The sequence below is a fragment of the Scardinius erythrophthalmus genome, assembly GCF_964197995.2.
Source record: "Scardinius erythrophthalmus genome assembly, chromosome: 16".
In the NCBI taxonomy this organism is placed as follows: domain Eukaryota; kingdom Metazoa; phylum Chordata; class Actinopteri; order Cypriniformes; family Leuciscidae; genus Scardinius; species Scardinius erythrophthalmus.
In genome coordinates this window covers 5731675-5748783 of record NC_138236.1, presented here as the reverse complement: position 1 = coordinate 5748783, position 17109 = coordinate 5731675, and the positions used below count along the sequence as shown (strand labels likewise).

General features: G+C 37.6%; 1 long non-coding RNA gene across 1 annotated transcript; it reads right to left on the bottom strand.

Moving 5' to 3' along the window:
• Positions 1 to 1311: 1311 nt before the first annotated feature.
• On the bottom strand, positions 1312 to 15769 carry LOC308704158. The gene is made up of 3 exons (XR_014031774.1): positions 15249 to 15769; positions 1968 to 2256; positions 1312 to 1884 (listed from the first exon to the last, which is right to left on the bottom strand). It is a non-coding gene; the product is annotated as an uncharacterized lncRNA (long non-coding RNA).
• Positions 15770 to 17109: the final 1340 nt, after the last annotated feature.

The window sequence follows — 17109 nt, the reverse complement described above, 5'->3', positions numbered from 1 at the left end:
CGAATTTGTGGAAGCGAAATAAAATGGACCGAAAATTGCCTGTTGAATATTATAGGTTGTATTTTTAAACAGTTTGAATATTTTGGAAGTGAAATATGAAAGGTGAATATGGATTATTGAATTTTTAATAATGAAAATGTGTTTGAAATGTTTTTAATTGAAATATTCACAGCTTAAATATTCAACCATGTTGAATTTCAGCCCATAAAAATGCAAGCCCTAAAAATACAATGCATTAAAATGCAAGCATGGTTAATGCAATGCCTATTATTTTTCAAGTAGTGCAATTCAACAGGCTTTTTGTTTCAAAAACATTTGAGATTATTTTACTTCCATAACTCTGGCTCGAACTGATCCGAATTGAAAACCGACACCACTGTTACAGTTCGTATCACTGTGTATCAAGTGCTGAGGAAGACTCCAGAGCTAAAATTCGGATATAGTAATGGTCATTCCGTTTCTTACATGCGCTTTAAGCAGTCGACCAATCACAACAGACTGGGCCATCTGACCAATCAGAGCAGAGTAGCTCTCGGAAAGGAGGGGTTTAGAAAGACTGAATCTTCGAACAAACCGTTTTCAGACACTTTGGTCCTGTGTACACCTGGTATTAAGATGTGTTTTGGTTGATCGGATCACAAGTGGACGACGCTAAATACAGGTGTAAAAGGATCTAAAACGTTTTGATCTTGTCCACTTTCGACCACTTCCAGAGGTAATCGAAAACAAATTCGACTGGATTGCTTGCGTAGTGTAAACGCTCATGTGGTCGAAAACGTTCCAACTGCCTCAAAAGATGCCTTCTCTCTGGCTACTGACGTAATGCGTAAACATTATGGGAAGCACGCAAGCCAGACGGGATTTCAACTTTGTCAGCTTAAGACCCAAGTTTGGTTTGCAGATGAACACACACTTAAGGTGTCTTCTGGCTGTCAGCAGAAACAGAAGCTGTTGCTTTCGTCGTCTCCGTTCATATGTAAATTGCGCAAGGTTATTTTTTCAATTAGATTGAAAGATCTGGAAAAAAATCTTTTTTACCTGCCCTCAAAGAAATTAGGACAGAAGTGGTTGAAAGTGGACAAAAGAGACGGATTAAAACACCAGGTGTAAACAGGAATGTGTCTCCCTCTTCTACTTGTGATCCGATCGACCAAAACGCATTAATGCCAAGTGTAAACAGGGCCTTGAGAAATGAGGTGATGTGCAATGTATATTATGAGTAAATTAAAGTGCTTTTTGACCTTGGAGGCATGTGAACCTATTGCATGTGTTTGAAATGACATTAGGGTGACTAGTAATGACTAAAGAAATACATTTTTATGTGAACTTTACTATTAAGATACTATTATGCGTATATAACTTGTTTTAAAATTTCACATAGAATGACCTCACATGACATTGTAAGCGCTCCGTCTTGATAACTCGCTCTCAAATACGTTATTAATTTGATGTGTTCTGCACATTTGTAGCATGCAGTTTAACACCAAAGAGAATCGAGGGGCCCGTCTGCTCGTCATAAATTACACATGCACTGAATTCATTAGTCTGTGTACTGTTTTGTCTTGTGCCCTCAGCATTTTTCATCGCAGACAAGCAGCAATTCCAAGCCGGTGCCACAGAGGGTCATTGTGTCTCTGCCAGCCTCTCACAGAAGCCCCATCCAACTTCTCACCTGCAGCATTATGCTCTGTGGATCTCACTCAAGGGTAATTGGGACCTCGCATTCTGGGACCAGCTCTGCCTTTGTTCCCCTGGTCGGATGCACTGACCCGGATGTGTGAGGTCGCAGTCATGTTAATTGGCGCGGGGTGTTGCAGCTGCATGATTCGCTGTGTTTTTCCATGAGTCTGTGTGTGTGGAAATTGCTCATCGGAGTGAATAAATCTGTTTCCAAAGGACAGCAAAACACTATTAGACACAAACACATGCTGATTTAACACATTTAAAAAATATTTATGAGCAATTACTTTTTGATAGCGGCATCAGTTGTATCTATGTTGACTGAAAGGTTTCTCCATCATCCTCTTGGAGTGTAAAAGCAGAGCTCCGGGCCGTTCGAGGGCTCCCCCACCTGTCCATCTGTCATTACTCTCAGTGGATCTGCAGTCAGCCGGCTCTGTTCCGGACAGGAATAGAACAGCTGTCCCGGCGGACTCTGACCGGTCCCGCAGCACGCACCTGTTTTGACTACAGGGACAGTTGTCTCCATTTGTTTTTTTTTTTGCTATGGCAAGGTGTCCTTGGCTCTTAGCTGCCCTGCAATACAGTAAGAACATAATGATTTTTATGGCCAATATGATCAGCGTAATGTGTTTTCTCATATGCACATGCCATGGCTTTCAATAAACTATTCAGATATTTACTTTATTCAACATTAAACAGCATTCTTAACCCATTTTATTATATATTTCTATTTACAGGAAATTCAACATCTGCATAGTATGGAAATGAAATTGCATAGCAATGCCCTGGCAACCACAGGCACGCCTTTGTAGTGGTGAGTTTTGCACAGGTCGACACCCCTGGCCGTTAGTACATTTGGTACTTTATTTTTCTAAATTTAGTTGCAAAACAGGTGAAGCAATTTTATTACCACTATTTATGTCACTACTGGAACTTCACCAGCCATTTTACAGTAATATATTTTGAACTGTGCAGTTATGTATGAATAACATCAATGCATGGTATTGTCTAATGTACAGTCTTAAAAAAAAACCAAAAAAAAAAACCTGTAAATATCAGGGAATTTCAAAAGCCTGTAAATCTTAAAAGCTCATGGAAATGTACTTACAATGTACTTACTCATGAAAGTAATGTAAGGTAACTACATGGGTTAGTAGGGGTAAGTTTTTATAGTACCTAGTTATTACCCAGTTAGTGTAATTATTACATAGGTACATGTGAAACAGGACTGTGAAATAAAGTGCTACCGAAATTGCTATAGTAATTTTTAGAAAAAAAAAAAAAAAAATCTAAAGTAGTTATTTTTCTAGTTTTTGTATATTTTGTTCTAACTTCTATAAAATGGGATAATTTGTCAAATCAATAATTTGTGTTGGATGATCATTATATTATTAAATAATGATTACCTTTATTTAAAACAATTAAACAAAACAATTTGAAAGTTTGGGGCATTTAAGTTTTTTTGTAAAAAAAATAATACTTTTATTCAGCAAGGATGCATTAAACTGATCAAAATTGAGAGTAGAGACTTTTACATTGTTACAAAAGATTCCTATTTCAAATCGCCTAAATGCTGTTCTTTTAAACTTTCAATTCATCAAAGAATCCTGAAAAAAAGTATCATGGTTTCTACAAAAATATTAAGCAGCACAACTGTTTTCAACATTGATAATAATTGAGCATCTTTCTTGAGCATCAAATCAGCATATTAAAAATAATTAAAAATATTACTGACCCCAAACTTTTGACCAGTAGTGTTTATATTTTAAAATTGCTTTGTTTTGTTGATATTCATATTTATACTATGAAAATAATCGAAAAATAATCAATGAATAATTTTTTTAATCTCATTTTTTGAATGAGGCAAAGGTCAGGTTATGCGCTTTCTACGTCTAGCACGCTGTCAGTTCTCTCGTAGTCCAGTACATATACATTTCCTATAGGTTCAGATCTCCATTCACCCCGTTTGACACCCTCCAGCTCACATTTGCCCCACTTCACAACACAATGCTGTTGTTAATGGGACTCTTAAAAGTAATTCAGCTTTCATCTCGGAAAGTCGAGTTTGCACTGCCTAGCGTCGCTGTATCCCCTCCCTTGTGACATTTGCAACAGAATGCCAAACAGAGACAGGAATGGTATGTTCGACACTGACCCGTCCATGACCCCTGCACCGCATTTTGCACTCGCCCCGCTGGGCGTGTCGTGTTATGATAGTTATAACGCTGTTGCGTATGTGCTTGTTACAGCGCTAGTTGCTGGTGTGTGCATACACTATTGTATAGTGTATCAAGGAAATTCAAAGCAATGCATCTATCCGGATGCCGCACATTTACACACCTAAAATAAGCGGCTATTGTTGATTTTCAGCTCTGCCGTTTTGCGTATGGCTGTGTCGAAGGTGTGAGAAAGCGAAAAATGTGTGTACACAGGGGTGAATAGTGCAAGATGTGCGTATTAAGTGCTGGTGTGTCGGTCTCAGGGTTGGCTGCCCCTGTTTGTAGCTCCCAGGGAGATCTGTGACCGACGCTCCTCAAGTTGAAGGTTCATCCTCAGTTCACAGAAAGGTTCACCCAGCGGTCAACAGGCTATTCTCTATACCAGGGCACTCTCGCTCTTTCTCACTCCATCTCTCCCTCCCTCTCTGGCCCTTTTCTCCCTCTTTTCTAACAGTAAGCAATCAGGCAACAATACTGTGTGTATTAAATACTGAATCTGTTTTTTTTTTTATACATTCATTGTCAAAATACCAATAAAACGGCTTGTTTCAGGTGCTTTGTTCTGCTTGAGCTGAATGTTTGCTTTCACTGATGTATTATATGTATCATTTAAATGACAGACCTTTTGAGCATATCGGTCTGGCATTGCTGTGCAATTTTTTCAGTCCCTTTGTCTCTCACCAAAATGCAATGACCTATTCCAAAGGCTTGACTTACAAACAATGAACTGAAACGTTTAAGCACGTCAGCTGCACCCCCTTTCTTTTATATGATGAAAAGGGTGAATAAAACTCGATGCAATGAACAACAAATTAGAAAATCACATTAGTCCTCATTTCAATCTTGGAACTGAAACTGGGACACACAAACCTGAGTGAATGGCCAGTGACCTGAGAAAATGTATTGGCCAAGAAATATTATAAAAAATATTATTATTGTTGCTGTTATTGTTAATAATTTATTAAAAATCAAACGTATATACTATTTTACTATTTATATATATTAACATTATTTGGACTTTTCTTATGTGTTCTTACAGGTATGGAAAGACATGAGGGTGAGTACAGTAGATAATGATAGAACTTTCATGAACTATTCAGATTTCTTACTATTCAGATGACTATTTTGACTTCAAGGCAAATAATTCCTCATGGCTAAACAAAGATATAATCTGGACTGCAGTGCTGACACAAAGGCTGAAGGTTCTGTCCCAAACAAGTGTGAGCCAGCAACCAGAGTCTTATCACGATCACAGTCTTGCTCTCCCAGCACTGGCCTTTAGTGCACTCCCAGCACCTAACCTCAGGCTGCTCGAGGGGAGTGTCTCTGCAATTAGTGCACTGCGGATTGCTTTGAATGTAGAGTATCTGCTAGATGTCAAGTGACAAGTAAATATATATTATTATATTAATATATAATTAAAATGTTTTTGCAACTCTTGAGATGTGCTTTTCAAAGCTGAAGTACTTTTAACTGGTGTATTAAACGACATGCAAATAAAGGCAGGGGAGGTGATTTGTTCCAGAAACATTTTTTTGTAATGCTGGTTGAAAGTCTCTTCACATCCTGAGAGCAATCACTAAGTTAAGTGGTCTAAATGTATTTATATATATATATATCTTCTGTGGATGGCATAGGACCATAAAATGTTTGTCCAATCATTGAATTCTGTCCAAATGCAATGATACAATGTCTTATTTGCCTTTCATAGCCCTATTTGGACGGGACTAGTTTAACATGGAGAGGTGGGGTAGAGTGACTTTAGTCCCGTCCCATTGTGCCATCTCAGTAATCATCACGGACAATGTCAGTAAAGATTACGGCGACTTTTACCTTCAGTAAAAAGGTCCGGAAAAATTACCTCAGGTAGTACTAATTCCGTGCAAATAGACCCGCTGTAAATATGTACGTAAATATTTCATCATTTCATGTTTAAAAGTAGTTTGCCACAGTTTTTCAAGTATGGAGACGCTTAAAGCATTCAGTTGTGTTCTAGACGCTGGGAGAAGTCTCTGGCTCAAGTGTTTTCCACATACCATTCAGATCAGAGAGAAGATCGAAAGCACTTGCACGAAACATCTTTTAGCATTAGGTAAGTGCCTATTACCAAAACAATCCAATCTGAAGTTAATTAATACATTACTGTTTTATATTTAAATTTAACTGTTTTATATATATAAATATAGGTTATATGTGTTTGCATATCGAGTTACCCCTCCCACTTCTGCTAGTTTTACTGAGATATCTTATCCCGTGCGAATTGGCCATTAATATTACAGGCGTCCTGTGGTAAAATAACATTACTCCATCTACCCTGGTAAAGTTAATCCCGTCCGAATAGGGCTAAGACATCACATGTCATCAGAGCGTTTCATGCTGTGGAGAGTTAGACAGACGTCATTCAACGAGCAACGCAACCGTTGCAATGCAACGCAAGCCACTTTTAACAGTTCCTCCTGAACCAAAACAACAAGATTATGCTGCGTTCATGCCATAACTACTGTAATTTGGAAGAGATGGAAACCCATGATGTTATACCCAGAGCTGTTCGTGAATCAAATTTGTGTGTTGCAATGGCAACACTAATCAACAGCGAAATGAATCTGCAGCAGTCAGGTGCTACAAGTAAGACGTTTATTTTTGTTCATTATTATTGTAATGTTATGTGCTTTGAACCATGAGGTAGTTAAACACCGTCTCTCGTGATGCTTTTGTTTGCTCCCTGCTGGACGTGGTCATGTGTTTTGAAGGAGGTGTGGCTTTGCTTTTGCTAGCCACCCAAAAATTGCCTACCCTACCTTTAATCAGCATTCCAATTTTTGAGCGTTTGACAGCCATGATAGAAATACTAATTGTATCTGTGCCAGAAATCTATTAAGCAGCACAACTGTTATCAACATAAGAAATATTTCTTAAGCAGCAAAGCAGCATATTAGAATGATTTCTGAAGGATCATGTGATGCATGATGCTGAAAATTCAGCTTTGCATCACAGTTATTTTTAGGGATGTCATCGGCCGATCTCATCGGTATCGGGCCGATTAAGTAAGGAATCACTGTATTTGTGTTTTGTTAACATTCAGTAAGTATTGCTGTCAAATCTAACATGAAAGTTTGTGTTTTACATATGTGTGTGTGTGTGTGTGTGTGTGTGTGTGTATATACATATACACACAAATATATACATGTATAAATATGTGTACAGTATATATATATATATATATACACACACACACACACACACACACACACACACACACACACACACAGTATATACAAACAGACAGACATACTGTATATATATATATATATATATATATATATATATATATATATATATAATACATATATACACAGCACACACATATATAATGTAAACACAAACTTATGTTAGATGTGATTCATTGATTTGACAGCACTATTAGTAAGATATTTATACACTGAAAATAAGTGGGGGTTTATTGTCTTATTTTGAATCAGCACCAAATTGGCTGCAAAGAAATCTCACCAAAATTGGTTGACAGTGTAAATACTGTGGCAGTATATGAATGTTAACGCATCAAGTTGACTGTAATGCATCAAAAATGTCTTATTTGAAAAGCAGACTGCGCTGCTGGCCCTCTGCCTGACTGTCTTCGTGTATTGCTGAGTTTTATTTTGCGTGCGAGATCGAAGCTCTTCTTTATGGCTTGAGTGCGACCTTTGTCAACCCCTGTGAATTAGCTAGAAGCGTATCAGCTGCGCCGGCCTTTTTCTCGACCGTCCTATTAGCTGAGTAAAGCAAAGCGGGGGTCACCTTTAAGTAACCTTATCTTGTAATTGGGTTCAAGGTTAAGTGACCTGGGAGCGGAGAGGTCCAGGGTTAAGGTTGGGGTGACGGGGAGAGAGGCAGCATTTAATCACAAATGGGGGAAGAAATCAAGGACCAGGATTCAACTGTCTGGGTCAGACCTCGGTGCGATCTGACCGTGGGGGTGAAGGGAAGCTGTCGAGCAGCCCATATTCAAGCCAAGGTCCTCAAAGCTTTTAACCTTAGCGAAAATCGATACGGGTAGCGACGGGGCTAATATTTATCTTACAGATGGGAGTATTAAACGAGGGCTTTGCCAGACCTTCCTTTGACGGACCGGTAGCATCCCGAAGCTCCTCTAATTGAAATGTATGCGGGAAAACGGGCGATGAATGAAAAACAGCCCTGACAGCTTTTCGCTCCAGCGACTGCCCCACATTAGCTGCCCGCGAGGAGATGAATGACCAGCGGCGCGCGGGTTCAGCCGGAGCGACCCATAGACCCGTCCACTGCCAAGGGCAAGGAAATTGGCCAGATTAAAGAGCTTGTAAATAACGAGTCATAAACATCTGCCATATAAGATCGTCCGTCCACGTGGGCCTCCATCTAGATTTTTTTTTTTGCTCATCGACCTCTTACAGTCTCTTGGATAAGCTATACAGTTTTACTAAAGAAAGAAAAAAAAACATAAATGTATAATTCTTCATATTGTAATCCTTTTTTTCATGATCCTTTGCTTTAAAATTACTGTTATTTACTAGGCACTATATAGAACTTTTTTATGAAAATTTCATAATGATTTTGTTGGAAATAAAAAATTATGCAATTTTAAATTGTGCAGCTCTTAATGTGATTTAAGAGGGTTTAATTAAGGAACTTAATTCTGTTTTTTATGATTATGTATTGGTTTATCACTATGATAAATAATTAAACAGCCTACATTTGGCCTTTAATAATTGTCAGTTTGATCAATTAACAAAAGTATAATATAATAAAATATAATATAAGAATAAAAGTTGAAGTGAATTTAGTGTATTTAATGTCAATTTGAATTTTTCTTTGATTTTCAGCAATTTTGTGTCTCAACATTAAATTACATAATGCATATAACAACATTATATTCCAATGTCGATCGACTACTGACTGGTACACACACATATATATATATATATATGTGTGTGTGTGTGTGTGTGTGTGTGAGTGTGTATGTATATATGAACTTCTAGGGACTATTTCATGGAAAACAGCCAATGGAAACAATGCCTTGATTATTTAGCATTTTTACATATTTTAGTTTGCATTAACAGCAATAATGTTGTTTTGGTCATGTACAAATGTACAATATACATGTGTTCGTTGCACCTAATGTCAAGTGTTGATATTCATGCATGATACTTCTGATGTCGCTCTGATGAAAGATGTGCTTACTTTGAGTATAAATATGTGCTGATATCTCTCTCATATAGCTGTTGCAAGGCATGCAAAACTGAATGCCAGCTAAGAGCTTTAAGAAAACACGTTATTGATTTGATTGAAATTCACACTATTCTAAAAGACACATTCCCTCTGAGACAGCAGTCCTAAGTAAATGCATATCTGCAATGCATGTTTACTATTGAAACAAAGTTATTGATTGTTGTGTTTAACACACATTTAATTGTAAACTCTATTACAGACCCTATAATCCCATAAACTTTTGAATAATTCAGAGATGCTACTATGTTTGTGCAAATGCAATACTTTCAATTATTCTGTCCTCTGACAATTTGCTTTAAACACCCTCTCCCTTCCCCTTCAATTTATTGGCTGCCATTTTTGACCTGAAGAGTGACCCCTATCTTAAAAACATTTCAATGCAGCCAACAAAATTAATCTGACAGATAAATCACACTCTTACAAATGCTTGTGGCGAGGAAGACAAGGTCAAAGTCACAGAGGGAATATAAAATTAAGCTAGAATCAGTGTAGCATTAGAACATTTACTCCATATCTGAAGGTTAAAAAAAATGAAGAAACAGATATTCTACAAGCAGCGGTTTGCTGTCTCTGCTCTGTTAATAGGCCAGGTCATTTTAGTACAGCTAGCAGCTGATCTGATTTGTATGACAAGTCAACCAATCGAGCATATTTTCAATGACCTCTGAACTCAAAGCTTTCCAGTTGGCTGCTTGGGGATGCCACCTTCACTTGACCCCTCACCCTACACAGTCATTCCTTGATCATGTGAGAAAACAGGGCCCACACAGCATGTCTAAAAGAGTCTGTGTTTATCTATATACCTGCTTCTATTCTTTAAAGTGCCGCTGTTATGCTTTTTTTTTTTTTTGATAATTACCTTTCAACCAGTGTGTAATATAGCTGTTTTTGAACAATTTGAAAAGATTTGTTCAAAATTTGAAAGATCAAAGTCCATGACAAATTAAAGTTATTGGGCCCTATTTTAACGATCTGAAACGCAAGTATCAAGCGTGAAACGCAAGTAACTTTGTGGGCGGGTCTTGGGCGCTGTTGCTATTATACCGGCGGGATAAATGACTCTTGCACCCGACGCAAATCTAAAAGGGGTTGGTCTGAAGTAGCTTCATTATTCATAGGTGTGGTTTGGGCGTAACGTGAAATAAACCAATCAGAGCGTCATCTCACATTGCCTTTAAGAGCAGGCGTGCATTTCTATGGCGGATTTGCCAGGTGCGCGCCAGGAGCGGTTCACAGCCGAGGAGACCGACGTTCTCGTCAGGGCCGTAAAACACAGAGAAGTGACATTGTATGGGTATGGAGAAACCCACCCAAATTAAAATCTATCTATCTATCTATCTATTGTAATAATGTATGATTTGCAAAAATGAAAACTGCTGCTTCTGTGTAGATGAGAGAATCAAAGTGTATGCACGTTGTGCACACGCTACATTGATCATGGCCAAGCATGCGCCCTTAAAATAGCATATGATTAACATGCGCAACGCGCCACTGACTTTAAACTAGGTTTTTCCTGGTCTGCAAAATAGCATCAGGGAACGTTTGCGCCGAATAGCCCCGGGGAGCGCAAGTGTATTTCAAGTGTAACGATACATGCGTCGGTGTACAAAGTTAATTACGCTGGGTGCAAGATAGGGCCCATTGTCTCCTAAAAGAAAGAATCGGTTCTAAACTCCCGAAATGAGCCGTCAGCAATTCCAGTCTCACTTCCTGCATGCACCTATGTAGGTTTGTAACAAATGTGCATAATGCCAACAAACAACGTTTACTTTGACCCTTCCTCAAACACTGTAGTTGTCGCTGTACACGCTGCAAGCAGTAGACCAATTACAACAGATTTGCCCATCTGACCAATCAAAGCACAGTAGGCTCTCAGAAAGGAGGGGTTTAGAGAGACTGAATCTTCGAACTAACCATTTTTTTAAACAGCAAATCTGTGAAATTTATGGTAAAAATACGGCAGCTGTGGTTGCCAGAACTTTACCTTTAAAAATATAGTAACAGCATTTTAGGCTTTACAGATTTAACTTAAATTTAGAGAAAAACTTTTTTTTTTTAAAGGTGATTGCGACTTCTCACAATTCTGAAATTTTTCTTGAAATTGCGAGTTTCCATCTTCACAATTCTGGCTTCTTTTCTCAGAATTGTGAGATGTAAACTCGCTTTTTCACCGTAAATTATAAGATGACTTTTTCTTTTTCACTTCCAAAAACTACATGTAAAAGTATTCTACTGTAAAAATACATGAAATGTCCTGTAAAGATTTTTTTTTATAATTTTGCACCTTATCTAGTTAGGGAACTAACCATTAACCAATTAACCAATTTTTACCATAGCATTTTTACAGTCTTTAACCGTTAAAATGGTAGAGGTCATTTCTTTAGCTATCAAATTCTTAATTAAATTTCTGTTTGTCTGTTGACTAAGCCATCGAATGGTTTCAGAAAATTAGTAATATAGCCCATGAACTAATATAAATTATTTTATGGCTATTTTTGAGTCACTTTTGAAGCTTGACACCCCCAGCTTCCCTTACTCATTGTTTAAATCACCATTGGTGTTCCATGGAAGAAAGAAATTCACACTGCTTTGGATCGACACGAGGGAGAGTAAATAATCTTAATTTTTAGTGAACTCTTCCAAGTCTTTAAGGTGATGTGGCGCGATTAGACGTGTGGGCAGCTACTGTTCCGCAACCCAAGGAATATCCTCCTCATTTTACAGCTGGTGGGATTAAAGGGGCTTCCTGTCCCATGACTGACCTTAAAAGCCAATCCAGATGTCCTACAGCCCTCGAGACAAAGAACTCAGGTGACATATCTTATCTTGAGGGCACTTGAAGCTCCTCTTCTGAAAAGGCGGTTCTTTTAAGTGCTCCGTCATCCTGGCAAATGCCTTTTCAATTATTGCACGAGTTTCTCCTTCGCTTGTCTGCAAACACCGTAATTGTTCAGGAGAGAGCATTATGCATTCAGGACAGCTTCAGAGGTTTTTCTGGGGTTAAAAGTGACACATCTCTGAATATTAGATAAAGGAAAAGGCCACACAAATGGAACCTCAAAGAGCGGTTAATGCTCGTGAAGAGATTGGAGGATTAGGTGGTCCTCAGGGCCAGATTTTGTGCTGAGCTCATAGTATAGTTCTTAAGCCAGCAGAAGACTCACGAATGGAGGGCACAAAAGACCAGTATGTAGGAACAAATCTGCAGAATCTTTTTAGACAACTGATACACAACCGCTCAAAATTTTACGATTTTCGACTTATGCTCACCAAGGCTGCATTTGTTTGATCAAAAATACAGTAAAACTGTAATATTGTGAAATATCATTACAATTTAAAATAATTTATTTCTGTGAGCTGAATTTTCAGCATCATTACTCTAGTCTTCAGTGCCACATGATCCTTCAGAAATCATTCTAATATGCTGATTTGCTGCTCAAGAAACATTTCTGAATATTATCAATGTTGAACACAGTTGTGCTGCTTGGGATGCATTTTTTCAGGATGCTTTGGTGAATAGAAAGTTTAAAGGATTTATTTGAAATAGAAGTTTTGTTTAACAAAGTAAAAGTCTTTACTGTCTGTCACTTTTGATCAATTTGATCTGTCTTTGCTGAACAAAAGCATTCATTCCTTTAAAAACAAAAAATCTCTCTGACCCCAAACTTTTGAACTTTACTTATGTAAAAAATCTACCAAAAAAAAAAAATGTTTTGAGGTTATTACCTAGATCGGTGGTTCTCGACTGACACACTTAAACATGCTAAAAAGCAAATAATGAAATGCATCTAACTATATTTTTGTTGGAACCATCTAATGCCATATGTTTAATTAAACTCTTAAATGCATGATATTAACATGGACAGGTTGTGTGATGTGCCCTTGTCCTTGAAAACCATGAAACACTGCACAAGGGAAAAGAAAACACAACCCAGACTACATTAAATAAGGGTCCGATTGCAGTGAGGTTATATAAACATGATTGATGCTGACCACAAGTTTTCTTTTTCAAAACTGTCTGCTTTACTGTTCAGTTTGTCATGTTAATATTTTGCTTTATTTTAATATTTAAATGTTCTTGTAGTTAATATTAAAGGGATAGTTCACCCAAAAATGAAAATTCTGTCATCATTTACTCACCCTCAAGTTGTTCCAAACCTGTATGAGTTTTTTTCTTCTGCTGAACACAAAAGAAGATATTTTAAAGAATGTTGGTAACTATAGAGTTGACAGTAGCCATTGACTTCCATAGTATTTTTTTTTTCCTACTATGGGAGTCAATGTGTGCCATCAACAGTCTGGTTATTTGTGGATGAACTATCCCTGTTTAACACATTTCAATGTTTAATTTTAAGAATATCTTAAAATATCAGTGCTGTTTAAGTTCGCCACTTTGGTTCTAAAGCAAAACAAGTTGTCAAGACACTGTAATAGTTAGATTTCTTCATCATTCCACATATTTATATTTTCCCTGGACCTTCAAATTCCCCTTGTTCAGTTCATAACATCGTTCCACTCTTCCATTTCTCCTCGCTTCTCTTCCTTTCTCAGTATAAGGTTGTCAGAGTTTTTTGGGATCCAGTGAGCTGTGAAATCGCACAAATTGCTGTTGCTTTACGTCTGGCCCGGTGACAGAAAGAGAAAGAGGAGGAGGAGAGAGAAGAGAGATTTTCTGCTCCAACACTTCTGAACCTTTCCTGCCCCCCTGTAATCACACACAGACACAGAAGCACACGCACAGCTGCAAAACTGCATCACCCATACCCCCCCCCCCCCATCTCTAATCCACTCTCATCATACAAGCCCCCCCCCCCCCACCCCTATTCCCACTCGACAACACCGCCACCACTTTGCTTCAGAATCCGGGTCACTTCACTGAACAACCACGCGAGGCCTCGAGAGTGATAAAACCTTCCGACATGCTATTGCATCCTCTGATAAAACTAACACTTTCACCTACTACAATACACAAGTGTCACTAGCACTAACACTGTTGAAAGTGTGATGTTTCAGCCCAATGTTTGGCCAAACAATTGTAAATAATGAGGCATCTGTGTTTTGAAACTATTTATCAATCAAATCTGACATTATTTACTCACTCTCATGTTGTTCCAAACCCTCATGGTGTTCATTTTGAACACAAAATGAAAAAATAATTTCTAATATAAACAATGTAAGTGAAATGATGCTGCTGCACTCCAGAAATGACATGAAGCATACTTAATAAAGAATAAAATAAAAATATATTTTATTATTATATTATATTAACAGGGCCCTTTCTCATTTCCTTTCTAAACAGGCTTATGGAAAGGATCATGTCAGAAATTCTGCTGAACGTTTCTCCAGAAAAAAAGAAATTAGTATAGTTTTGAAATGACATGATGAATTTCATATTTAGCAGAAGTACTTTGACCACAACATCATCCAAAACGTGCTTTAGTGTTCATGTGAGACTGCCATATTGAAGCATATAGTATATATACTATATAGTATTAGTATACTATAGTATTATATATAGTATACTATATTCGTCAGGTACATTAGATTTCCTTAGAAACAGCCACAACAATGTATGTTGGTATAGAACCACGCACTTGCAATGTATTTGCAAATTATTTGCATATTTTGTCTGTTTGGGTGTGTGTCTGGTAGCCTAAACATTTTGAAAGTAATCTGCTTTGACAGCTATGTTGGACGGTATTATCCGCACACACACACAAACACACACACACACGCATGTTTTGTGTGTGTGTGTGTGTGTGTATGTGGTTTTTTTTTATGTTTTATGGGGACTTTCTATTGATAATGATTTGTATAATGTAAAAACTGTAAATTCTATCCCCTTACACTAACTCTACCCCTAAACCTACCCATCACAGAAAATGTTCTGCATTTTTACATGTTCAAAAAAACACAATATGATTTATAAGCGGTTTTCCTCATGGGGACCAAAAAAACGTCCACGTCCCCACAAGGACAAGGATTTTGGATATTGCCATCTTTGTGGGGACATTTTGTCCACAAACACACACACACGGCATAATACATTTTTGCGAAGGTGGAGGAATTAAGAGATCAAACCTGAAACAGTTGCATATCCACGAGCTGGCCAGCTTTGTGTCCACTGATGTTTAGTCAGATGTATACCTCCCTCTTGTGGTGGATTGCTGATACTACAATCTCAACTTGCAAAACTTTGAGTAGAAGAATGTCTGTAGCTTTGAGGTTTCAATCATTTTCAGGATTTTTTCTTAAAGATTGTGTAGAAGAACACCAGGGTACCATTGTAGGCTGGTTTAAAGAGATTTATGTGCTCTGATTCGCGTCTGGACCGTTATAAACTCACTGTACTTTCGTGGCTTCAGTCTTCATTGATAGTTGTGTTGTTGAACTCTACTCTTTTCCTCACGAAACGCGGGAACATCTAGACGCCCAAAGGTTTTTACTGTATTTGAAGATTTATGACGTAAATAAAATCATTTTTTAACTTTCTCCTTTGTGTCTTTATGCAATTAATTTCATTTTAAGCAGAAGTTTAACGAGCTGCCGTTGGGACTGGGAGGCGCTGTGGTGATGACGACACAACACTTCTAAATGCCTCTGACCAATGGAAGAAGAGATCAGTTATAAAACAAGTTTCCCTGTTTCACTAGTTAATTTCTATTTTCACTAGTTAATTTTTTTAGACGCTGCCATCCAAATTCAGTTGTTGATACCAAGAATTGATAGTTGAAATTCCAGTTTCACAAATCAGAAATACAATTAGGCCTATTACTAGAAAATATCTGTTCTTGATATCAACAATTGAATTGCTAGGCTAATAGTAAAAATGTTAAATTCTTAACGAATAAAAGTCAAAACGACTTCCCATAATACACCATAAACGTCGAAGTCGTAGAAATATAAGATTCCGTTCATTTGTTTGAATACTGCTGTTAAAGAAGCGACAGGTGGAACAAAACAGAGCTGTTGGACATAAACAAAGAGCACGTGACTTGACTAAACCACATGCTAGGCTACTTCTGGTGTACTGTAAAGTTGTCGTCTTTAACCATTACAACACTCGGTGTGGAGTTAGAAATATGCGGCATTGCCTAAGCCAACTCTTTGGTCGTGTTGGAATCATAATGTTCTGCTAAAGATAACATTCAATGGTTCACGTGCTTTTTCTTCTTCAGGTCCCGGCTCAGGGCGCGTTAAAGTGTAACCTTAAGAATAAGTTTTGTTCTTTACTTTTCCTTTGTTACTTGGCATGGTAATATCTGTCCTGTCCACTTAAGCCACAATTTAACGCTGTAAAATAAAATAAAAACTGTAGATATACATGTGCGCTGCAATTGTGTCGGGAAGTAGGCTATTTTACAAAGATGGATTTCTACTGCTGGTCGGTTCATTTTATTTTTCAGTGACTGTGGAAGCATGTGAGGACAACGATAATCAAACAGCTGATCTTTAAGTAATCTAACGAAAAGGAAAACAAAATACATGATCTTTGCTACCCTATCTAAATCCAAGATAAAAAGAAGGAAGTCACAGAAATCCTACAGCACCATGGACAGTGCCCACAACTCCATGATCCGTCAGCCATTTCCCTTTCTGTCATATGCCTGAAACGTATTTATACTGTGCGAGTTAGTGCTAAAGATGTCTTAAAATGGCTCCTAACTCTGTTTGAATAATAATATTTACATTCAGCCTCAAAGCACTGAATGGGTTATCACCAATGGGTTATCAATAACATTTTCCTTGATCTTTTTGTGCATGTAATGAAGAACTATGTGCTTTTTTTAAAATAAAGTAAAGCATACTATTACTCCAGTATTTTACTTACATAACCAACCCTCTGGCAATTTAATTTAATTTACAGCTATCAACATATATTTTGCAATCACAACCTACAATAACTTAGACACATGCAATTGAGACAATAACTGCACATACA